The 26,647-nt window shown below is 37.7% G+C and overlaps 1 pseudogene; it reads left to right on the forward strand.

Moving 5' to 3' along the window:
- The first annotated feature begins 5,862 nt into the window (after positions 1–5,862).
- On the forward strand, positions 5,863–25,451 carry LOC101963387 (egl nine homolog 1 pseudogene; annotated as a pseudogene).
- Positions 25,452–26,647: the final 1,196 nt, after the last annotated feature.

Raw genomic sequence — 26,647 nt, forward strand, 5'->3', positions numbered from 1 at the left:
GACTTGGAAATTTCCTGCTTTCATGAAGGAACTTCTATCAGTACAAAGGATTAGATCTGGGGCTTCCAGAGTTCTCTCCCCAAGATTTTCTCTCTCAGCATAGGTCTGGAGTATAACTTGTACACTATGCACAACTATGTTTACTGATTTCATCTACCTCTTTGAGATAAAAGCGACTGGGTTTAAAGCTGAACAAGTTTTTGGTGGAACAATTTGTTCTTCAATTAACAGCGTCTGATATTTAAGAAGCCTATTATCTAACAGCCAGAGGCTTCCCTTAGCCTCTAGAAGTCCAGCTACATCATGAAAGTTGAGCATGATTAGCTCTCTCACCAAAATTAGTGTAGTAGCTTCTGAGACTAGAAGAACCACTGCTACAAATGCTTATAGGACACTCTGATCCCACTACTCAAAATTAGGCCCAGGTACCTGACAGATGTCTGGCATACTTGTTAAAGATATACAGGCATTCTTCTGTATATCTTTAACAAGTATATATACATACTTAGATTTGAAGACTATATCCTTTTTTGGCTAAAAAGCTTGAGTGCCCTTTTGAAACAGTTTTTACAGTGGGGCATCGAAAGGGTCATCTACATACTGAATAACACTTTTCTGTGCATAGCTGAATTGGGACAGGTGTTGGCTAGAACTTGTCCAAAGAGATATGGACTGTCTCTGAATTCCTATGGTAAAACAGTTCAAGTCAATTGGGTTGATATATATATGACAGCAGACTGCATTACAATTTTTACTACACATATAGAGAACAATTTTTTATATCTCTGGTTGTATACAAAGTATATTCACATCAATTCTTGTCTTTATACATGTACTTTGGATAATAATGACCATCACATTCCAACATCATTTCTAACCCCATACTCCCTCCCTTCCCCCTCCAACCATCTACCCTATCTAGGGTTCTTCTATTTCACCCCATGCTCCCTCTCCATATCTCACTATGAATCAGCCTCCTTATATCAAATAAAACATTCAACATTTGTTTTGGGGGGATTGCCTAACTTTACTTAGCATTATCTTCTCTAACCGATTTATTTACCTGCAAATGCCATGATTTTATTCTCTTTTATGGCTGAGTAAGATTCCATCTATTGAAGGACACCTAGATTGGTTCCACAGTTTAGCTATTGTGAATTGTGCTGCTATAAACATTGATGTGGCTCTATCCTTGTAGTATGCTATTTTAAAGTCCTTTGGGTATAGACCGAGGAGAGGGATAGCTGGGTCAAATGGTAGTTCCATTTCTAGTTTTCCAAGAAATCTCCATACTGCTTTCCAGATTGGCTGCACCAATTTGCAGTCCCACCACCAGTGTATGAGTGTACTTTTTTCCCCATGTCCTCTCCAACACTTATTGTTGCTTGTATTCTTAATAGCTGCCATTCTGACTGGAGTGAGATAAAATCTTAGAGTGGTTTTGATTTGCATTTCTCTAATTGCTAGTGATGATAAACATTTTTTATATACTTATTGACTGATTGTATATCATCTTCTGAGAAGTGTCTGTTCAGGTACTTGGCCCATTTATTGATGGGGTTATTTGTTTATATGGTGCTTAGCTTTTTGAGTTCTTTATATACTTTAGAGATTAATCTGATATGTGAGGGGTAAAGATTTGCTCCCAAGATGTAGGCTCTCTATTCACCTGTTTCTTTTGCTGAGAAGAAACTTTTTAGTTTGAGTCCATCCCATTTATTGATTTTTTATTTTAATTCTTACGCAAAAGGAATCTTTTGCTGAGGCCTAATCCCACATGATGAAGATTAGGGCCTACTTTTTCTCCTATTAGATGCAGGATCTCTGGTTTTATTCTGAGGTCTTTGATCCATTTTGAGTTGAGTTTTGTGCATGGTGAGAGACAGGAGTTTAATTTTATTTTGTTGCATATGTATTTCCAGTTTTCCCAGCACCATTGTTAAAGAGGCTATCTTTTCTCCAATGCATATTTTTGGCACCTTTGTCTAATATAAGATAATTGTAATTTTGTGGGTTAGTCTCTGTGTCCTCTGCTCCATATCATTGGTCTACCATTCTGTCTTGGTGCCAATACCATATTATTTTTGTTACTATTGCTCTGTAGTATAGTTTAAGTCTGGTATAGTGATGCCACCTGCTTCACTCTTCCTGCTAAGGATTGCTTTAGCTATTCTGGGTCTCTTTTTTTTTCCAGATAAGTTTTATGACTGCTTTTTTTTATTTCAATGAGGAATTTTTCTATTTCAAAATTCATTGGAATTGCATTAAATCTGTATAGTGCTTTTGGTAGTACCGCCATTTTGATAATATTACTTCTGCCTATACAAGAGCAAGGTATATCTTTCCATCTTCTAAAGTCTTGTTTGATTTCTTTCTTTAGGTTTCTGTCATTTTCATTATATAGATATTTCCTTCTTTTATTATGTTGATTCCCAAGGTTTTGTTGTTGATGGGGTTTTTTGTTTGTTTGTTTGTTTAGTTTAGTTTGGTTTATTAGTTTATTGTAATTGAGATTGTTTTCCTCATTTCCCTTTCAGAGGATTTCTCACTAATATGCAGAAATGCCTTTGATTTATGTTAATTTTATATTCTGCTACTTTGCTGAATTTATTTACTAGTTCTAGAAGTTTTCTGGTGAAGCTTTTAGGTCTTCTAGGTCTAGAATCATATCATCAGCAAGTAGTGCTAATTTGAGTTCTTCTTCTCCTATATATATCCCTTTAATTTCTTTCATCTGTCTAATTGCTCTGGCCAGTGTTTCAAGAACTATATTAAATAGAAGTGGTGAAAGAGGGCATCCCTGTCTTGGTCCAGTTTTTAGAGGAAATGCTTTCAATATTTCTCCATTGAGAATGATGTTGGTCTGGGACTTAACATAGATAGCCTTTATGATGTTTCTGTTATTCCTAGTTTTTTTAGTGTTTTGAACATAAAGAAGTGCTGTATTTTGTCAAATGCTTTTTCTGCTTCTATTGAGATGATCATATGATCCTTATCTTTAAGTCTATTGATGTGATGAATTATATTTATTGATTTCTGTATGTTGAACCAACCTTGCATTTCTGGTATGAATCCCACTTGATTGTGATGCATGATCTTTTTGATGTTTTTGTATTCGGTTTGCCAGAATTATATTGAGAATTTTTGCACCTATGTTCATTAGAGATATAGGTCTGAAGTTTTCTTTTTTTGATATGTCCTTGCCTGGTTTTGGAATCAGGGTGATATTGGCCTCATAGAATGACTTTGAAAGTGCTCCCTTTTTTCTATTTCCTGAGATATATTGAAGAGTATTGGTATTAGTTCTTCTTTAAAGGTCTTGTAGAACTCGGCTGTCTCTCCAACCGGTCCTGTGCTTTTCTTGGTTGGCAGACTTTCGATGGTGTCTGCTATTTCTTCACTTGAAATTCATCCGCTTAAATTGTGTGTATCATCCTAATTCAATTTGGGAAAATTATATGTTTTTATAAATTTGTTGATGCCTTCAGTATTTTTTATTTTATTGGAGTACAAATTTTTAAAATAATTTTAATTGTATTCTATATTTCTGTAGTGTCTGTTGCAATATTTCTTTTTTCATCAAGTATGTTAGTGATTTGAGTTTTCCCTCTCCTTCTCTTTGTTAGCATGGCTAAGGGTCTGTCAATTTTATTTATTTTTTCTATGTACCAACTTTTTGTTCTGTCAATTTTTTATTTGTTTCTTTTGTTTCAATTTCATTGATTTCAGCTCTGATTTTAATTATTTCCTGTCTTCTACTGCTTTTGGTATTGATTTGTTCTTCTTTTTCTAGAGCTTTGAGATGTAATGTTAAGTCATTTATTTGTTAACTTTTTTCTTTTAAGAAATGAACTCCATGCAATGAACTTTCCTCTTAGAACTGCTTTCATAGTGTCACAGAGATTTTGATATGTTGTATCTGTGTTCTCATTCACCTCTAAAATTTTTTAATCTCCTCCTTAATGTCTTCTGCAACCCGTTGTTCATTAAGTAGCGTACTATTTAGTCTCCAGGTGTTGGCATGGATTTTATTACTTATTTTATTATTTATTTCTAATTTCATTCCATTATGATCTGATAGAATGAAAGGTAGTATCTCTACTTTTTTTATATTTTCTACGAGTTTCTCTGTGGCATAGTAAATGGTCTATTTTAGGGGGAAAAGCCATGTGCTTCTGAGAAGACAGTGAATTCTCTCGTTGAAGGATGAAATACTCTATATATGTCAGTTAAGTCTAAGTTATTTATTGTAATATTGAGTTCTATAGTTATTTTGTTCATCTTTTGTTTGGAAGACTTATCTAGTGATGAAAGAGGTGTGTTAAAATCATCCAAAGTTATTGTGTTGTGGTGTATTTGACTCTTGAACTTGAGAAGAGTTTGTTTGATGAATGTAGACACTCCATTGTTTGGGACATATATATTTATAATTGTTAAGTCTTGTCGGTGTATGGTTCCCTTGAGCAGTAAGTAGTGCCATTCTTTATCCTTTTTGATTGACTTTAGTTTGAAGTCTACTTTATTTGATATGAGGATGGAAACCACTGCTTGCTTCCACAGTCCATGTGAGTGGTATGAGTTTTCCCAACCCTCACCTTCAGTCTGTGGATGTCTCAATCTGCTAGTCTATTTCTTTTGATTGGTGAGTGTAGGCCACTAACATTCAGGGTTATTATTGAGACATGATTTGTATTTCCAGCCATTTTGTTTATTTTTGGTATTTAATGTGACTTGGTTTCTCCTCTGATTAGATTTTCCTTTAGTATAATACCTCCCTCTGCTGATTTTCATCATTGTTTTTTATTTCCTATTCTTGAAATATTTTTATGAGTATGTTCCATAGTGCCGACTTTCTAGTTGTAAATTCTTTTAACTTTTGTTTATCATGGAAGGTTTTCATTTCATCATCAAATCTAAAGCTTAGTATTGCTAGATATAAGATTCTTGGTTGGCATTCATTTTATTTCAGAGTTCGGTATATGTTGTCCCATGATCTCCTGGCTTTGAAGTTTTGGGTTGAAAAATCTGCTGAGATACAAATTGGCCTCCCCCTATACATGATCTTATTCCTCTCTCTTGTGGCTTTTAAGATTCTATCCCTATTCTGTATGCTAGGCATTTTCATTATAATGTGCCTTGGTGTAGATTTGTTGTAATTTTGTAAGCTTTGTGTCTTGTAAGCCTCTTGTATTTGGTTTTCCAATTTGTTCTTCATGCTTGGGAAATTTTCTGAGATTATCTCACTGAAGAGATTGTGCATTCCTTTGGTTTGAATCTGTGTCTTCCTCTATCTCAAGAATCTTAGATTTGGCCTTTGAAGTTATTCCATAATTCTTGGATGTTCTGTTCATGGTTTCTTACTATCTTCACTGTGTGATCAACTTTATTTTCCAGATTGTACACTTTGTCTTCATTATCTGATATTCTTTCCTCCAAGTTATCCATCTAGTCTCTTGATTATGCTTTATATTGAGTTTTCATTTGAATTATTTTATCCTTCATTTCAAGGATTTCTGACTGTTTTTTCTCAGAGTCTCTCTCTTGAAGTAATCTCTTGCTACCTGTATTTGCTCTCTAATTTTATTGTTGTAGTGATCAATTTTTGCCTATATTTGTTCATTTACCTCATTCTTTAATTCACAGATTATTTTAATTCTGAACCTTTTTAACTCCTTCTCTGATATTTCATCAACTTCACTGTCTGTTATTATAGTGTCCTGGTTTGGGGGTGGGGGCACTTTCTTCCCTTGTTTTTTTCATGTTGTCTATGTGTCTTCCTTTCTTGCAGTGTGGATCTGAAATATTACAGTTTCTTCCCTATATTTATGTAGTACCCATGCAGATTGTCTGTACCTCACCTTGATGGCGGGCTTCCAGTTCCTGCTGAAGTTTCTCAATGTATGCTACTGCATCCTGGACCGGGTCCTGAGCAAGTTGGTCCGGACAGATCTGGGTTAGGCCTGACTCCCATGGTAGTCTGCTGGTCAGAAGAGGCGGTATTATGCTAGAGGCTCTGCCCTGGCTGTTGCCTGTTGGTGGAGGGGTAGATCCAAGCCTTCTGTGAGTCTGGGCCCTGCATAGGCTGGTATGGGTAGATCTGGGCCACTGGACTTGACCTCTTGAGTCAGAAGGGACGGTCCTGCACCAGAGGCTAGGCTCTAGCAGGTGTCTGTTCCCCCTCACCCTCGCCCCTGTGGAGGGATGGAAAGGGCAGACTGTGAGCCTGGTTCCTGCACAGGCTGGTGGGGTGGATCTCTTTTTGTACTTTTATTTGGAGTATAGAAGGGAAACCAGGATTGGCCAGGAGTATGAAAAAGCTGACTTCTGTGCCTAAGAGGAGATCAAATTCTTTTCTTTCAGTGGTCATCTTTACCTGAGACTCCTTTTCAGTGATAGTAGTCGGTGACATAGGAACCAGAAGGGAATCACCTAGGCTCCTTCATCCCTGAGCTTGCACCATCAAGGAAGAACTTAGACCTGGCAGCCTTCACCTTCAGGGACAACCTATCCTCCAATAGTCTCCTTGACATAAAGGAGAGGGCCTTTGAAGCCTTTGGGGCTCTCAAGAGCACTCCTTTTGAACATGTTTTTTTTTTTTTTGTCCACAGCAGTAATATGTGGGGGGAGTTTACCTTCTCTGGAAGTCCTCAGGCTCATAATTGGCCTCCCTTAAAGCAGCTACAAGAGCCATTATTTTTCTCTAATTACAAACCTCTTTGTTTCTCTTTCCTCCTGGTTCCTGTCACAATAAACTTTAAAAATCTCTGTAAGAGATTTTATAGTGCATGGTCTGGACCCAAAGGTATTTTTAGAGTTTCTCACAGATGTCTGTTGCTGACTGGGTAATAAAATGATCCCTTAAAATCAATCATCTCTCATATAATTAAACTTTATGAGGGCCCCCTTTTTGTTCTAGGAAGTTTGTGGGACTCTCAGTATGTCCCTGGCTAACCTAGGAAAGCTTGGTGTGTTTTAAAGGCTTAGTGCAGATATGATAAAACCCCTCAAGGATGCATTGTTAGAGATATTTATTTCTCCATTGTCCTATCTGATGGCTGGTGTCCCAGAATGGGTCATCTTGGGAAAGAGCCTCTGTCCCCATGAGAAATGGATGTTCTATGACCTGACCATATAATAGGTCTCCCTTCCATAGATGACAAATAGTTCATCTCTGTAAATCTCAGCTGCCTAAAGGGCAGCTATCTTTTCCTCAGACATCAGGATTTGGTTTAGAAGTACCATGATATCCCTCCAGGTTAGGTCAAAGGTGAGAAAAACTTTTTACATGCCTTCAATATATTTTCTAGAGTCTTCTGAGAACTTCCCCAGAGCTGATTTTATCTGTCTTGTATTCTGTAAGTTAAAAGCAGTATGCACTCTGATGGGCCTCCCAGAAATTCCTGTCACTCTTAATGGAAATAGGGGAGGATTACTCCGGAAAAGTGGCTTTAAGGTTTTGAGGAATGGAAACTTAGGAGTAATAAATTTTGGAGCACTTGGACCTGAGGCCCCAAAAGATCCTGGATAAGGTAGACAAGGAGTTGGGGGATCTCTCTTGATAACTGGTGCAGAGATGAGGGCTCTTATAGAGGCTGGGTCTAACTGTCACTGTGCATATAACTGAGGAATGTTTTTCAAAGCAAAGAAGCCTTGAAGTTAAGGGGCTTGAGACCATTTGCCTTCCTGTCTACAGGATAGATCTCATTGTAAGATGGCCTTATAACTGATACTTCCCTCAAGGGGACATTTTTCTCCATCCTCCAGTTGATATGTTGGCCAGACCTGAGTTCAGAAAAACCTCCAATGTTTCTTCCTTAAGTTCTGGGGGTCAAGTATATCCCAGTGTGGTTTTTTTTTCCTATGTATTCCAGAGGGGTGGAAACCTGGCTTCCCATCTGTGAGACAGAGGGAAAATATAGGAAATCCCCCAAAATTAATGGTCTCTTGTGAACCAGAGCATCCTTTGGGTTTCCCTGCACACTAACAACACCTCTGCAGTGCTGTGCAGTGTCTGAATAGTAACAGCTTTTTGCCTGCATACTAATAACAACCATATTGACTGCTGCATACTGGCAACTTCACCTGTACTAACATCTACACAGTGCTGCATAGTGGCAGTTTTGCCCTCATGCTCAATCATGAGAGGAACCAACCTAGTGGACTAAGTCATGTTCTTACCAGCAAGGCCTCATCTGACTCCCTCCTCTGATCTACTGAATGACTTCACTGATAGAATGACTTAAACTTATTTAATTCTGGGATGTCCTGAGCCCAAAACCAATTGTAATACTTTTGGGGATATGGTATTGGAGCTCTCTGACAATATGACTCTACAATTTTCTCAAGCAAGTTAAGTGTAGGTCAGTTGGGTTCTATCCAGCTTTCATCTTCTAGAAGTCTTGGCAAGGTGGCCTTATGACCATAGAGGCCTTAAAAGTCATATGGGGATCCCTGAAAATCTGCATGACTGAATGAGACAGTCCTTATCATATGACCAGAGACAAAAATCCATTCTTAAGTATGGCCAAGAAATGAGTCCCAGAGGTTAGGACATCAGAATGGTATTTTAATGGAAGTTCCCTTGTAGTTGGACACTTGATTAAATTTATCTACAGGCCAACTAGTGCATGAGAAGGATCTATGGAAGAGCTTTCCTCTGGATAATGCTGTAGAATCACATGTAGAATCACTGGAGCTTTAAAGGCACATCAAGAGCAGTTTGGGGGAAGACAACAAAGAATATGAGAAAAAAATCTTTCCTTTTCTTTTACAGAGACCTTGAAGAATTAGGGGAATTAGAGAGGGACTGATTGGGTCAAGATAGAATTCCAGGCAAAAGAAGGGATTTGAGATTCTTACTCTGGGGATTCCTAGATTGCCATTAAATCTGATGTCACAGATCCCAGACCAACTGGGATCCAGGATCAACAGATACAGACACTCAACACCATCAGATCTCAGTTTCCCAATAAAATGCAAAAGTGAAATATGAAAGTGCAAAATTCAGGCTTCTCACCCTGATGGGAGGTTGCAGTTTAGGGCCTTTGGATCACATGGGAGAATAGCTCTTACCTGAGACCCTCAGTTGCCCATAAACCTATTTCTGCTCTCTTTCTGTGTACAAAAAAAAACAAAACCTGAGAATAGAAATCATCTCTCCAGGACCAACATTCTTAATGAGCATCAGGGAATTGACTCCTAGGCAAGATGAGAAACCTATCACCTGAGTTTAAAACTGGCAGCTGTGTTAGTCACATGTAACTTATCAACTGACAGGCCCTCATTCTTTTTCAGACAAATTGTTAACTAGGAAAAAGCACAGAAAAGAGGGATAAGAGTTCCTTTGTCCATACTATTTGCCCTTTGTGGATCCCAGACAAGCTGCCAATATGTAACACTGGATTTAGGCAGTTTTATTCTTTGCCTTATGAATTCAAGGAATGAGATCCATGGACAAGTGGAGGATAAAGTAATATGTTTTATTTAAAGCAGAGAAATACAGGACTCCCAAAGAATGAAAGGGGTCCCAAGAGAGGATACTGCTTGCTCCTCTTTGCTTGGGATATTAAGGGCTTATCTACTAGTTTGGGGAATGAGAGTCTGTGCTATTGGGAAATGCTGCTACAGACCAATCAAGCTGATGGATTTGGACTTATTAAGCCAATAAGGAGAGTATAATTTCAATCCCTCATTTACATAATTAAGAAAATTAATCTCACTTGGTGGGTTTTTTATTTTTAAATTTGTTCTAATTAGTTATACATGACAGTTGAATGTATTTTGACACATTGTACTCAAATGGAATGCAACATCTCCTTCCTCTGGCTGAACATGGTGCTGAGTCACACTGGTAATGTAATCATGCTTGTATATAGGGTAATAATATCTATCTCATTCCACTATACTTCCCATCCTCTAACCCCTTCCCCTCCCTTCATTCCCCTCTGCATAATCAAAAGTCCTTTCATTATCCACCCCCATTATGGATCAACATCCCCTTATCAGAGAAAACAATTGGCTTTTGGATTTGGGGTTTTACTTATTTCACTTAGCATGATATTCTCCAGCCCCATCATTTACTGCTAAATTCCATAATTTCATCCATTTTTAAGGTTGAGTAATATTTCTTTGTATATGTGTACCACATTTTCTTTATCCATTCATCAGTTAAATGGCATCTACATTGGTTTCACAGTTTAGCTATTGTTAATTGAGCTACTGTAAACATTGATGTGGCTAGGTCACTGTAGTATACTGCCTTTAAGCCCTTTGGGTATTAACCAAGGAATGGGATGACTAGGTCAAATAGTAGTTCCATTCCAAGTTTTCTAAGGAATCTCCATACTGCTTTCCATAGTGGTTGCACCAATTTGCAGTCCCGCCAGAAATGTATGAATGTACGTACCTTTTTCCCCATATCCTCACCAACATTTATTGTTGCTTGTGTTCTTGATAATTGCCATTCTGACTGGAATGAGAAAATCTTAGTGTAGTTTTGATTTGTATTTCTCTAATCACTAGAGATGATGAACAATTTTTCATGTTTGTTGATCTAATGTATTTCTTCTGTGAAGTGTCTGGTTAGTTACTTAGCCCATTTATTGATTAGGTTATTTCGTTTTTTGGTATTTTTTTAATTCTTTATGTATCCTGGAGATTAGTGCTCTATCTGATGTGCATATGGTAAAGATTTTCTCCCATTCTGTAGGCCCTCTTCAAATTATTGTTTCCTTTGTTAAAAAGAAGTTTTTAGTTTGATTTTATCCCATTTACTGATTATTGATTTTACTTTTTGTGCTTTAGGAGTCTAGTTAAGGAAGTCAAGTCCTAAACAGAAATGGTGAAGATTTGGGTCTACATTTTCTTCTATTAGGCACAGGGTCTCAAGTCTAGTGCCTAAGTCTTTGGTCCACTTTGAGTTGAGTTTTGTGCAGGATGAGAGATAGAGGTTTAATTTCATTATGCACATATGGATTTCCAGTTTCCCAGAATCATTTGTTGAAGAGGCTATCTTTTATCCAAAGTATGTTTTTGGTGCCTTTGTCTAGTATAACTATATTTATGTAGGTTTGTTTCTGTGTCTTCTATTTGGTAACATTGGTCTACATGTTTGTTTTGGATCCAATACCATTCCATTTTTGCTATATAGTATAGTTTAAGGTAGTATAGTTTAAAGTCTGGTATTGAGATGCCTCCTGATTCACTGTTTTTGCTAAGGATTTCTTTGGCTCTCCTGGGTCTTTTATTTTTCCAGATGAATTTCATAATTACTGTTTCCAATTCTATGAAGAATGTTGTTGAGATTTTAATTGGAATTGTATTAAATCTGTATGACACTTTTGGTATTATGGCTATTTTGACAATATTAATTCTGCCTAAGTAGGAGCATGAAAGGTCTTTCCATTTGCTAAGGTCTTCTTCAATTTCTTTTTTTTTTAATATTTATTTATTTATTTATTTTTGCATTACAATTCTTAATACACCATTATATCATAACTTATCATATCTCTGATTATATATAGGGTATGTTGACACCAAATTCACATCTTCATACATGTATTTTGTATAGTGATGAGGGTCTTCTTTCACCATCTATGCTATTCTCCTTCTTCCTCCTTTTCCCTCCCACCCCTATTCCCTATCTAGAGGTAATCTTCCTTCCTTGCTCTCCCCCTCAACCCCATTTTAAGTCATCCCCCTTACATCAGAGAAGACATTTGGCATTTGTTTTGGGGGGGATTGGCTAACTTTTTAATTTATTTATTTAATGTTCTGTAATTTTCATTGTATAGGTCTTTCACCTTGTTTGTTGTAATTATTTTATTTTATTTTATTGAAGTTTTTTAAGCTACTGTGAATGAAGTAGTTTTTCTAATTTCTCTTTCAGTAGATTCATCACTGAGGTACAGGAATGCATTTGATTTGTGGGTGTTAATTTTATATCTTGCTACTTTGCTGAATTTACTTATGAGTTTTTGAATATTTATAGTGGAATTTTTGGCTCTTATAAATATAGAATTATGTAATTAGCAAATAGTGATTGTTTTTGAGGGTTTTTTTCCTATTTGTATCCCTTTATATTTTTCTCCTAATTGCTCTGGCTAGAGTTTCAGGATGATTTAATAGAAGTGATGAAAGAGGGCATCCTTATTTTGTTCCCAATTTTAGAGGGAATGCTTTCAATTTTTCTCCATTTAGAATTATATTGCCCTTGGGTTTAGCATATATAGCTTTTATGATGTTGAGGTATGTTCCTACTATCCCTAAGTTTTCTACTGTTTTCAGCATGAAGGGGTGCTGTATTTTGCAAATGCTTTTTCTGCATATATTGAGATGATCATATAATTCTTGTGTTTAAGTCTATTGATGTAATGAATAACATTTATTGATTTTTGTATGCAGAACCAAAGTTGCTTCCCTGGGATAACTCCACTTGATCATGTTTCATTATCATTTTAATAGGTTTTTATATTCAATTTGCCATAATTTTATTGATAATTTTTGCATCTATTTTCATCAGGGATATTGGTCTGAAGTTTGCTTTCCTTCATGTGTATTTTTCTGCTTTTGGTATCAGAGTGATACTAACCTCATAGAATGAGTTTGGAAGGGTTCCCTTATTTTCTATTTTATGGAATAATTTAAGAATTATTGGTCTTAATTCTTCTTTTTTTTTAGGTCTTGTAGAACTTGGCTCAAAATTCTTATTGTCCTTGGCTTTTCTTGGTTGGTAGGCTTTTGATAGTGTCTTGTATGTCATTGCTTGACACTGATCTGTTTAAATTATGTATGTCCTCTTGATTCAGTTTCGGTAGTTCATATGTTTCTAGAAATTTGTTGATCTCTTTGAGATTTTCTATTTTATTGAAGCATAAATTTTCAAACTATATTCTGCTGAGGGCCATTACCAAGTAGGAATGACGCATCGAAATTTCCTTGCCAAGCGTACCCCATGCTGCTTAGAGGACATTTGATGGAACATTGCATGCATGCTTTAATAAGGTGACCTTGCTCAAGGACCAAGGCGGATTCGGGTTTAGAGCTGATCAGGTTTGAGGAAGTAACCGGCTCCTTGAGTTTAAGGCGTTGCCAGTTTAAGATAATGGGTTTTAGGGAAGTTGGCGGTTGAAGATTATTGCCGGGATTAGGGTGTTCCTGCTGCTTGTTCCCGTTGAGTTCTCCTGAGATTAAAATGGGATTTGGAGAGAGCCTCGTGGAGTAGGTTGTTGGTGCGGGAGACGGCAGAACGTGTTTGCCCCTGGACCTGTGTGGAGGCGGTGTGAGAGCTGGAATAAAGAATTGCTGTTTGAACCTACAAAGCTGTGAGTGCCTCGTGATTCTGGTGCCAAGCCGAGACATTGGCCTTGGCATTTTGGTGGCCCGTACGCGGAACGTCTGAAATTTGGAGGTGAGTAAAATCGCTCCCCCCTGAGGGAAGGCGAGAGAATGGGTGACCATTTCAAAAAACAATGTGTTCTTGTTTTGATTTATTTCGTTTTTGTTTCAAGCTGCCTATCCCTAGAAATTTCTCAGGCAAACTGGGAAAAATGGTTGGCTCAAGGTTTGAAGTTTGTTAGCCCCGAGAAAGAGAAAATTGATACAGTGAATTTTTATTCAGTTTTTGTTTCATTCAGTTGTGGTTTTGTTTTGTGTTATCTTATTGGATTGCGTTATCTTTATAGAAGATTAGAAATTATTAAAAAAGAAGCCGAAAAAGTGTTAAGTAAATTGTTAGAGATTCAGACCATGGAGGAAGACATTTTAGGTCAAGCAAAAGAGAAGGTCTCTCAAGCTAGTCAGAGAAAGGGAGAAAATTTAAAGGAAAAGGGGTTATTAGAAAAAAGGCCACAACAAGAGGCTGTCACTAACTCCGTTTTACCAGAGGGTGTAATTCAACCAACAGCCCCACCGATGGAGACAGCTGAGTGGCCCTCAAACCCCGTAGTTGATAGATGGGATCCTGAGACAGGACCTCAAAGATTAGCATGCCCTGTATTTGAACAGGCAGGAGGGCGGCGAATTCACCGTATTTTAGAATTTAACACAGTGAAGCAGTTAAAGGAGGCTGTAACAACCTATGGTCCTCAAGCCCCCTTCACGGTAAGCATGGTGGAGTCCATTACTAACTTGGACATGACGCCAGCAGATTGGGCTAGCATGTGTAAATCTGTGCTAAATGGAGGACAATATTTGTTATGGAAGGTTGCCAATGAGGAATTTTGCATGGAGACAGCTAGGCGAAATGCAGCAGCCGGTTACCCTCAAAGAAGTCTTGAAATGTTATTAGGAAAGGGACCTTATGAGGGTCAGCGGCAACAAATGGAATATGATCCTGCTGTATATGTACAGATTGCTGCAGACGCAGTTAGGGCATGGAAGACTTTACAAGGACATGGAGATTTACAAGGTCAGCTATCTAAGGTAATACAGAGACCTAATGAACCTTACGCTGACTTTGTAGATAGGCTTATTCAAACGGCTGCCAAAATTTTTGGTGACACAGAACAAGCAATGCCATTAATAAAACAACTGGCTTATGACCAAGCAAATCGTTGCTGCAGAGAGGTTATTAGACCATGGAGACATGAAGATTTAAACACATATATTAAATTATGTAGAGATGTTAATGAACAAGGGCAAGTCTTGGCAGCTGCAGTACAACAGGCTTTAGATGCCAGGCTAGAAACATGCTATAATTGTGAACAAACAGGACATTTTAAAAGGAGTTGCCCCATAAGAGGAGGGTTTAACAAAACTAGAAATCAAAGGAATAGAATACCGGGTATTTGCCCACGATGCCGTAAAGGGAGACATTGGGCTAATGAATGCCGTTCTCAAACCACCATAGAAGGTACTCCCTTATCAAAAAACGGACAAGGATCAGGTATTTACCCACGATATCGTGGAGAAAGGCACCAGGCTTCATTGCCAAAAAACGGACCGGGGGGCCCAATGCTCCGGGGCCCACAACCACAAATATACGGGGCAGTGGAGGAACCCAGAAACCCCATCAGGGTTGTGCCCAGGACACATTGTCCATTAAATCCCTCATCAGACAAACCCGAGGGAGCGCAGGGTTGGACATCTGCGCCTCTGCCAGAGCAGTATTAACTCCAGAGATGGGAGTTCAAATCATTCCCACAGGAGTAAAAGGACCTCTTCCCCAAGGAACAGTAGGCTTATTGTTGGGACGTAGTTCATCTACATTAAAAGGACTTATGATAAGTCCTGGGGTAATTGATCCCGATTATGTAGGTGAAATAAAAATTATAGCTAGTTCTCCAGGAGGTATATCAGTAATTTCACCTGGAGATAGAATAGCACAGTTGTTAATACTACCCAGCCTACATAATAAGTTCTCTAGTCTTAATGTAGAAAGAGGTTCCAAGGGATTAGGCTCCACAGGTGTAGATTGGGCTATGTTGTCTTTAAATTTAGATTCTCGCCCAATGTTAAAACTAAATATTCAGGGTCGTGACTTTAATGGACTGCTGGACACAGGTGCTGACCTTAGCATCATATCTCTTCAAGAATGGCCAAAACATTGGCCATTACAACAAGCCACTCAAACGCTTCGAGGCCTAGGAGTGGCGACTAATCCCCATAGAAGTGCTATGGTATTAGATTGGAAGGATCCTGAAGGATGTGAAGGAACTATACAGCCATATGTTTTGGATCACCTTCCTATTAATTTATGGGGACGAGATGTCCTAGATCAACTAGGTTTGATGTTAACAAATAACATCAATCCTAATGTGCCCACTACTAGGGCTAGACAAGGTATCAGGAAAGAAAAAAGATTAGGAAAACAAGAACAAGGTATAGCAGCGCCAATTCAAATAGATCAAGGAACAGACAGACATGGGTTGGATTTTCAGAAAGGGCCACTGAGACAATCAAAATTACTTGGAAATCAGAAAGACCAGTGTGGGTTCCTCAGTGGCCCCTGACTAAAGAAAAGATACAAGTAGCCCATGATCTGGTCAAACAACAATTAGCGGAAGGACATTTACAACCTTCCGTATCTCCCCATAATACTCCCATTTTTGTTATCAAAAAGAAATCGGGTAAATGGAGATTATTACAAGATTTAAGAGCAATTAATAATGAAATGGTCATTATGGGACCTGCTCAATCAGGGATTCCTCAATTGTCTGCTTTACCAAAAACGTGGCATGTTTTAGCTATAGACATTAAAGATTGCTTTTTTTCGATTCCAATTCATCCCGAGGATAGTCCACGTTTTGCATTTACTATCCCTGCATTAAATCATGAAGGTCCTGATGAGAGATATGAATGGAAAGTACTCCCTCAAGGAATGGCTAACAGTCCAACTATGTGTCAAATATATGTTAATAAAGCAATCCAGCCACTTAGAAATCAAAATCCTGAACTAAAAATATTTCACTATATGGATGATGTATTATTGGCACATAAAGATAAAAACATATTGCTGGAATGTTATGCCACACTTACAAACTTATTAAAAAATTATAATCTAGAGATAGGAATAGACAAAGTACAATTAAATTTTCCAATTAATTATTTAGGAGTTCTATTATCCTCAACCATGGTCCGTCCACCTAAAATTCAAATACGAGTAGATCAACTCAAATCACTTAATGACTTTCAAAAGTTGTTGGGAGATATAAATTGGATAAGGCCTTATCTAGGCATACCAACAGGAGAGTTGGGACCTTTATTTGATATTCTAAAAGGTCCATCAGATCCAAATTCACCCCGAATGTTAACTCCTAAAGCTAGAAAGGCATTAAAAATTATTGAGACATATATGGAAAATATGCATTTAGATAGAATTGATATAAGTTTGCCTTTATTATTTATTGTACTACCAACAAGAAATATTCCTACAGGAGTATTTTGGCAGGAAGGTCCATTATTGTGGATACATTTATCTTATTCTCCTAACACTATTCTTACTAGGTATCCTGAGGCTGTAGGACAATTAATACTCAAAGGTATAAGAGCAGCAAAGACAGTGTTTGGAATTTCTCCCAATAAAATTATTACTCCATATACTATGGAGCAAATTGATGAGTTAGCTAATGAATTAAATACTTGGGCAATAATCATGTGTAAATCGAATGTTTCATTTGATAATCATTTACCATCTAATCCTTTGTTGTCTTTTTGGTCTAAGCATCCTGTAGTTTTTCCTAAAATGACAAGAAAAACACCTATCATGAATGCTCCAAATATATTCACTGATGGGTCTAATAATGGTACAGCTGCAGTAGTTACCCCTGATCAAACTTTTACATTTTTAGTTCCCAAACAGTCAGCTCAAAAGGTAGAGCTTAATGCAGTTCTACAAGCTTTTGTGATGTTCAAAGATTCTGTATTTAATTTATTCTCTGATAGCCAGTATGTAGTTAATGCTATAACATCCCTTGAAGATGCTGGTAGGATTTCCCCTTCCTCTACTGTTTTCTCTTTGTTTTCCACTATACAAAGTCTAATCTGGGATAGAAAAGATCCATTCTTTATAGGACATATCAGGGCACATACAGGATTGCCTGGAGCCCTTAGTTTGGGCAATGATTTAGCAGATAAAACTACACATGATATACATATTTTTTCTACTGTAGAAGAAGCTACAAATTTTCATAAAAGGTTTCATGTTAACGCTAATACTTTACAAAAGCGTTTTAAAATAACTAAGGAACAAGCCAGGCATATAATAAAACAATGTCAAAATTGTGTGACCTTTTTACCACAAGTTAATCTTGGAGTCAATCCTAGAGGATTGATACCTAACCATATTTGGCAGATGGATGTCACACACTTGCCAGAATTTGGAAAATTAAAATATTTACATGTTACAGTTGATACTTCTTCCGGATTTTTGATGGGCTCCCTTCATGCCGGAGAAAAAACTAAAGATGTTATAGCTCATTGCTTACAAAATTTTGCCACTGTGGGTGTTCCTAAACAGTTAAAAACTGATAACGGTCCTGGTTATACGTCTAAATCTTTTAAACAATTTTGCTCATCATTTGGTATTACTCATATAACAGGAATCCCATACAATCCACAGGGACAAGGCATAGTTGAAAGAGCTCATCAAACTATTAAAACGTACCTATTAAAGCAAAAAGAGGGAATTGGAAAGGGGTATATATCCCCCAAAGATAAACTTAAAATAACCCTTTTTACTCTAAACTTTCTACATTTGGATTCATCAGGACTTAGTGCTGCGGAAAGACATATGTATCCGAAAAATGTACATAAGCCTAAGGTACTTTGGAAAGATATTCTAACAGGACAATGGAAAGGTCCCGACCCAGTTATTGTCTGGAGTCGGGGTTCCGTTTGTGTGTTCCCACAGGGAGAACAGCAGCCGATTTGGATTCCAGAGAGGTTAACCAAAACAATTTCTACAGAAAAAGAAGATGATTTGACTGAAATCCATAACAGCTGATATCCAGAGCTCCAGCTTGGCTATTCTTACATCTGCGACAGTGATTAATCACGGTGCTTTTTTTTCAATATCTATTTTATTATTGCTTTTTCCCACATCATAAAGTTCTATTTTATTTTTTGAGCTCATACAAACCTAGGTTAATGTTTTTCTGATCAGTTTTGTTTTTTGACTATGTTTTATTTTTTGACTGTGGAGTTTTTAAACATTGCAATGGAGATTTTACCTAGGTAAAGCTACAAGGCCGTTATTATTGTCTTATATGTTGTATGTTATGTGTGCCCTGTTTTGTGTTGCATGTCAGTATGTGTATATTTTTATATGAGGAGCGCTCATGAAAAAATGGATCCGAATTTTTTTTTATTCACGTGATTTAAGTGGTTTAATTTAAATTAGTTAAACAGCTGTTAATGATTGCTTTCAAAGGTGATTAACAGATCTGTTTGCTTACTATTGTTTTTAAAGGTGATTAACAGATCTGTTTGTTTACTTTCACTTTTCCTTTTCATCATATTTAATAATTCTGTTCAGGATAATGTCTCTTTAACATCATTGCCAGAATTCCCATCTCCATCCCAGTGCCGGTGAAGACAAAGAAAACCAAACTACAGCTTCTATGATAGCTACCACAGTAAACTGTATAAACTGATGCATCAATGAATATAACTCAACAAGTAATGCTCAATCAAGGACTTGATTTACTTTGGGAGGAAATGGACATATTGATAGACTCCTCCGATTTGAACTGCCTGCAGAACTTGCCTGGACTATATATCAGTTGCATGCATTGTGAACTATCGTCTGGTGCAGCGAATTGTGGTACTGCTGGCATATTTTTGCTGATGGTGTCACCAGTGATGCAATTTCCTTGCCAGCGCACCCCATGTTAATTGTGGTAATGCTGACATCTTTGCTGATGGTGTCACCAGTGATGCAATTTTTCCAAAGGAGCCGTCAATTGGCTTGGTGTCGTGGCATTTCTGTATCTTCCTCCCTTCTACTAGTGATGGTCTAAAATTTGGGGGCCAACAGAGGTGAGGCAAGAACCTCACCCCCCACTGGCACCAAGGTTAAATTTGGGGGCCAACAGAGGTGAGGCAAGAACCTCACCCCCCCACTGGTGCTTAGGCCTATCCACAAGCATGGCTGAATGTTGGACCGGTAGTCAGCGACGGGTTGATCTGATTGCAGTGGATTCAACCTAAGACAGGGGACTGACGCCTAGAGGTCAGTTCATCCGATGACGGGTAAGAACCATATGTTGAATTGGACAACCTACCAGGCACGGTCCTAAGCCGCATTGCTTGTTGTTTAATTAATCAGAAGGGGGGAGATGCTGAGGGCCATTACCAAGTAGGAATGACGCATCGAAATTTCCTTGCCAAGCGTACCCCATGCTGCTTAGAGGACATTTGATGGAACATTGCATGCATGCTTTAATAAGGTGACCTTGCTCAAGGACCAAGGCGGATTCGGGTTTAGAGCTGATCAGGTTTGAGGAAGTAACCGGCTCCTTGAGTTTAAGGCGTTGCCAGTTTAAGATAATGGGTTTTAGGGAAGTTGGCGGTTGAAGATTATTGCCGGGATTAGGGTGTTCCTGCTGCTTGTTCCCGTTGAGTTCTCCTGAGATTAAAATGGGATTTGGAGAGAGCCTCGTGGAGTAGGTTGTTGGTGCGGGAGACGGCAGAACGTGTTTGCCCCTGGACCTGTGTGGAGGCGGTGTGAGAGCTGGAATAAAGAATTGCTGTTTGAACCTACAAAGCTGTGAGTGCCTCGTGATTCTGGTGCCAAGCCGAGACATTGGCCTTGGCAATATTCTAATTATCTTCTGTATTTTAATAGTGTCTTTTATGATACAAATTTAGAAATTTTTGTTTTCTCTTTCTCTTCATTAGTGTAGCTAAGGGTTTATCAATTTTATTTATTTTGTCAAAGAACCAACTTTTTGTTTTGTCAATTTTTAAAATTTTTTGTTTGTTTGTTTCAATTTCTTTGATTTCAACTCTGATTTTAATTATTTCCTGTCTTCTTTTGCTTTTAATGTTGATGTGTTCTTCTTTTTCTAGGGCTTTGAAATGTAATGTTAGGCCACTTCTTTGATGTTTTATTCTTTTAATGAATGAGCTCAATGCAATAAACTTTCCTCTTAGCACTGGCTTCATAGGGTTCTAGATATTTTGATATGTTGTATTGGTGTTCTCATTTACCTCTAAGTATTTTTTTTATTTTCCCCTGTTTTCTAATGCTATGCATTCATCATTCAGCAGCATGTTATTTAGCCTCCAGATGTTGGAGTAACTTCTGTGCTTTTTCTTTTTAATCATTGATTTCTAGTTTTAGTCCTATTATTCTGATAGAATTCAGGGTAGTATTTCTAACTTTTTTTATTTGGTCAGAGTTGATTTGTGACATAGCATATAATGTATTTTAGAGAAGAATCCATGTGTGTCTGAGAAGAAAGTGTATTCACTCAATGATGAGAGACTTTTTGTTTAAAAGATCTTCCCAGTGGTGAAAGAGGTGTGTTAAAGTCATCCAGTATTATTCTGTTGTGGTCTATTTGATTCTTGAAGTTAAGAAAGGTTTATTTGATGTATGTAGATGCTCCATTGTTTGGGGCATATATATTTATGATTGTTATGTCTTATTGATGTATGATTCCCTTGGCAATAAGAAATATTCTTATTTATCATTTCTGATTAACTTTAGCTTGAAGATTACCTAATATGAGGAAGAAAAACTTCATTTGTTTAGGAAGTCCATGTGAATGACATTTTTCCCCCAACATTTCACCTTCAGTCTATGAATGTCTTTTCCTAGGAGGTGAGTCTCTTGAAGACAACATATTGTTGGGTCTTTTTTAATCCAATCTGCCAGTCTATGTCTTTTTATTGATGAGTTTAGACCATTAACATTCAGGGTTATTACTAAAATATAATTTTCATTCCTGTTCATTTGGTTTATTTTTGGTTTTTAACTTGACTTGGTTTCTCCTTCGATTGACCTTTCCTTTAGTGTAATTTTTTTCTTTGCTGTTTTTCATTTTTTTCTTTTCATTTCCTCTTCGTGAAATATTTTTCTGAGAATGTTCTATACTGTAGGATTTCTAATTGTGAATTCTTTTAACTTTTGTTTATCATGGTATGCTTTTATTTCATCTTCAAATCTGAAGATTTAGTTTTACTGGATTTAAAATTCTCAGTTGAGGTCCATTTTCTTTCTAGGTTTTATGTATGTAGTTCAGGACCTTCTGACATTGAGGGTCTGGATTGAAAAAGTCAGCTGAAATATGAATTGGCTTCCCCTACATGTAATTTGACTTTTTTTTCTCTCACAGCCTTTAAAATTATATTCTTATTCTGTATGTTAGTCATTCTCATTATAGTGTGTCTTGGTGTGGGTCCATTGTAATTTTGTACATTTGGGTTCCTGTAAACCTCTTCTAATTGATTTTCCATTTTATTCTTTAGATTTGGGAGATTTTATGATATTATGTAATTGAAAAGATTGTGCAGACCCCTAGCTTGTATCTCCATGCCTTCATCTATTCTAATAAATCTTAAATTTAATTTTTCATGTTATTCCCATATTTCTTATAATTTCTGTTCCTGGTTTCTGTTCCTCTTCTCCATACAGTTGACTTTATTTTCAAGAGTATAAAGTTTGTTCTTCATTGCTTGATATTCTGTCTTCCAATTAATCTAGTTTGTTGGTGATGCTTTCTATTGAATTTATAATTTGGTTTATTGATTCCTTCATTTTGAGAATTTTTGCTTGTTTTGTTTTTCACAGTCTAACTCTTCATTTTTTTAATATTTATTGTTTTACTTATAGGTGGACACAATATCTTTATTTTATTTTTATATGGTACTGAGAATCAAACCTAGTGCCTCACTCATGGAAGGCAAGTGCTCTATGTATGAGCCACAACCCCAGCCAACCTAACTCTTTATTGAAGTGATCTTTCACTTCTTGTATTTTCTCTTTGATTTTACTCCTCATACTATACTTTGCAGGTTAATTCAACTATGTACATTCTAAACTCCTTCTCAGGACTGGAATTTCTTCTACTGTGTCTACAGATTATATTACTGAAACATCTTGGTTTGTTTGAGGTGCTTTGTTTTCTTGTTTTTCAAGTTGTTTGTGTTCTTCCCATCTAGTGGCATGGATCTGAGGCAGTACAGTTTCCTATAATCTTATAATGTACCTGAAGGCTTCCATTCCCTTACCTTTAAGGTGCAGACCAATGTTAATAACATCCAATGCAAACAATATACAACCTTAAACTGAATAGCTCCTATTAAGGCATCTACAGTTTTGTTGCAATAAATAGAAATGATGTGTTCACTTATTGTCTACAATATAAGCAGTAAGTTTGCTAAAAATGTTTACCATTTCAAATGATGGACAAAGAGATACAGAAGTAGTGTAGGATGTGATGTTTATAAAGGAGAAGGAGAGAAGATAGAGGTAAAAAAAAATATATAGGAAGATAAAGGAAGGAATTAATAGAGGTTGGCTGTAAGCATGAGAAGTGAGGAAGAGAATCCAAGGAGACATATAAGTGAGAGAAAAAAAAATACAGATATTTTTACAAAGTTAAAATATAAGAATACACAACCAAAATGTAACATACTATTCAGACATCCCACTCTTTAATAAATTGATGCATAAAACATATTTGGATTTAAAGATAGTAGAGGTGTGAAAGAGATAGAAAAGAAAAAGGAAAGTCTCTATGGAAAATTGCCACTGCTTCTGTTTGCTTTCAATAATTTTCTCACCTTCCATTCTCTGCTTATAGGTAGGATTGTCTGAAGTTTAACTGTACATCCAGTCTTGTGCATGCCGGACCAATTGACTGAGTGAGCCAAAACAGGATGCCGTTACACCTTCTTCCAGTTTTTCCTCCTGTAGCCAGCTCCTTTCTTCCCCACACCCTTCAGGACTCACTGAGCTGGAGAGAGCCCAGGTTTCTCCAGTTCCTCTAACCTGTGCTACCCCTGGGAAACTGCCCCCAATCTTTGGCTTTCCACAGGCTTTTCAGGCCCAGACTGGCCCATGCAGATCCAGCTGCAATCTGACAGACCTGGGCTTCATATTCTGCAGGCTCTGCCTTGCTGCAGTCCCACTATCTCAATGCCATTCCAACTTGCAGAGAGACCACCAGGGATGCACTCACACAAAGTAGAGATCCTGCAAAGAGGCCACCAGATGGAGGCCACTAGAACACTCAGCAGGAAGACCGTAAGGGCAACCAGACCTACAGGTATTCTGACAATATATTTCTAGTTCCTGGCCAGTGTCCCCTGACTGGGGGAGCCACACCTTGAGAAGGCAGAGGTGGCTGCAGATGAAAATCAGACAATATACTGGCCAAAGGCTGGTAATTGCAGTGGACAAACAGGGGAGGGGACAAAGAATAGAGGATCAATTGGCAGCAAGCACTGTCTTGCAGAGAAACAGTATTTTCTTTGCTTGAGTCACAAAGTGACAAGGAATGCAGCCTTCCTCTAGCTCATCTCAGTGGTTTTTAACCTTCCTGTTAGAAAAAGGAAGCATATTGAGTAGGGGCCTGCTTGTGATCAGATATTCTAGGGTAGGGCAAGGATAACATGGGAAAGGCTGCTGTAGTTGCAGCTGTGAAGGAACAGAAACAGGCATTACGGGTCAGAAGAAGGCATTTTGATTAACATTGGCATAGAGCAGTGAGTCACAGATGTCTTTCAAACCATGCTGTCTCCTTTCTTGATGGCATAATGTTCCCCTCCCATCCTATGCTCCTTGAGGGCTCTTATCCTATCTGCCTATGGGAGACCTACCTTCCGGCCTCAGTTGTGTCCCCTGTTCATGTCCGTGAGCATTTCCTCAACCAAGAAATTGACCTTACTGGGGGAACTTCTTTATACTCTTAACACCTAGACCAGGTCCTAAATTCCTTATTTAGCATCTTACCCTGACTGGCTATGCAGTTCTAAATCTCCCTCACTGGAACAGGATACATTCTACTGAAGTAGGCTCCTTGCCACAGTTCCTTCTACTGCTGCAAGGAGCACTAACTGTCTCCAGGACTGGAAGAAGCATAGCTCCTGTCAAAGGCTAATATACACCAACCTCACCATTGGCCCCTGTGCCCAGCCAGCCCATCCCAGGAGGAACTGGCAAGGAAGGCAGTGATGAGCATGGGTATCCCAGAACCAGGTCTACTGTATTGCATCTGAGCATGATCAGGAGAAGCCACTCACACAGTGATCATGGTGCCTGACTATGCCTGGAGGCAACTCACGCAGTGGCACAGAGCCTCCAACAGAAGCCAACATACTAGCAGACCAACTTGCTTCCCATGCTAAAGCTGGCACTGGCATACATGATGAGATGCCTCACTAAGCAAAGTATCTAAGTGGTGAATGACTTCTTGGAAAGGAAGACCAGGCAGCAGATCAGCTCCACTGCTCTTGCCTTGTACAACTCCATCAAGTTAATGGCAGCTATTCACCCAGAAGAGTGACTCATCCAAGGACATCTGGGGTGACAAGATCACCTTGACCAAGGGCTATAAGGCCAGCTGTGAGACCATCAGGCTGCTCATGAACAGTATGAATGACCTGATACTCCACTGCAACAGCAAGCTGGTCAACTACAAGATCAAGGGTCAGAGGAAAGCCATGGGTTTCTGGTAACCCAAGCAGTGGGACAGATTTTCCAGTTGATAATCCAAATGGAAATAAAAGATGTGTGTGGTATATATATTATTTAAATAAAGACTGGGGTGCTAAGGTAAGTGGAAATATACTTCAAATTTTCCAAGAAGGAAAAGCCCAGTTTGCTAACATTGAACCCAAATTTGATAGACTACTATTTTTCTGATTAGACTGGTGGCAATTCTCACATGCTACATGCAGTGGCAACCAGCATATGCTACAAGGTAACAATAACTTTTGTATTTGATATAGATGAGAAAGCATGAACTAAATTAAAATATCTAACAGGTATTAGAAATATCTAACAGGTGTTAGAAATACCAAGAATTCAGAATATGGGTAGGCAAGGCAAACTTTTACTCCTGCTAGAAGGCCTGCTACCAAACCTGTCTAGCAAGCACCTTGACAGAGAGTCTGCCTGCCTATTTACATAAATATGACAGTAGAGTGTATTTAAACATATTATGCTTACATATAATATAACTTATTCTAATTAGTATCACATACTTGTGGCTGTTCCTCTCTTCTCTGCTGCTTCTTTTATTTCCTTTCTCTTTTCCTCTTCTTATCCTTCTTCTCCTTTATCTTTATTTTCATGTCCTATACAGTTTAATATCAATTTAACTTCTTGAAAAACAATCTTGTAGAGTATACCCTCCTTTTATCCATTTCAGAACTACTGGAGTTGGAAAAAACATTTTTAATAAGTTTTATAATCTATTAGTTTGTGGTTTGCTATCATGTATTTGGTGATTATCATATTCCCTCAAAAAGATGGAAGGGGTTGATTAAAGCACTGTGAATACATTGATTAGATGCTTTGACTTAGAGGCATACCTCTGTCTGGGCACACATATTAAGGTAAAAGAAGTCTACTAAGTCTACTAACAATTTCTCTAAAAAATAGGCATGAGAGAGATCCATTCAAGGAAAAAAAATCTCAACATAAAAATACAGGTGACAAAGAAAGTAAGGAAATAATTAGGGAGACTTCTAAAAATCCCTCTACTCTAATGAGAATAGAGAAACAACATACAAGAATCTCTGGTATTCTGTGTGACCAGTTCTCAGAGTTTATAGCTGTGAGGGCCTGCACACACAAAAAAAATCAGAAAACTCTGAAATAAATAACATAATGATGTATCTCAAGATCCTATAAAAATCAATAACACACCAATTCCAAAAGAACTAGAAGGAAGAAAATAAATAAGAGTTGGAATTCATGAGAGAGAAAATTTAAAAATAATAAAAAGATTGATATAAAAGTTGGTTCTTTAAAAAGTAAAACAAGGGCTGGGGATGTGGCTCAAGCGGTAGCGCGCTCTCCTGCATGCATGCGGCCCGGGTTCCATCCTCAGCACCACATACAAACAAAGATGTTGTGTCCGCCGAAAACTAAAAAATAAATATTAAAAGATTCAAAAAAAAGTAAAACAAGATTGATAAACCTTTAACTAAATAAACCAAAAGGAAGAAAAGATCAAAATTAAGAAAATTAGAC

This window comes from Ictidomys tridecemlineatus, chromosome 11 (assembly GCF_052094955.1).
Source record: "Ictidomys tridecemlineatus isolate mIctTri1 chromosome 11, mIctTri1.hap1, whole genome shotgun sequence".
Taxonomy (NCBI): Eukaryota; Metazoa; Chordata; class Mammalia; order Rodentia; family Sciuridae; genus Ictidomys; species Ictidomys tridecemlineatus.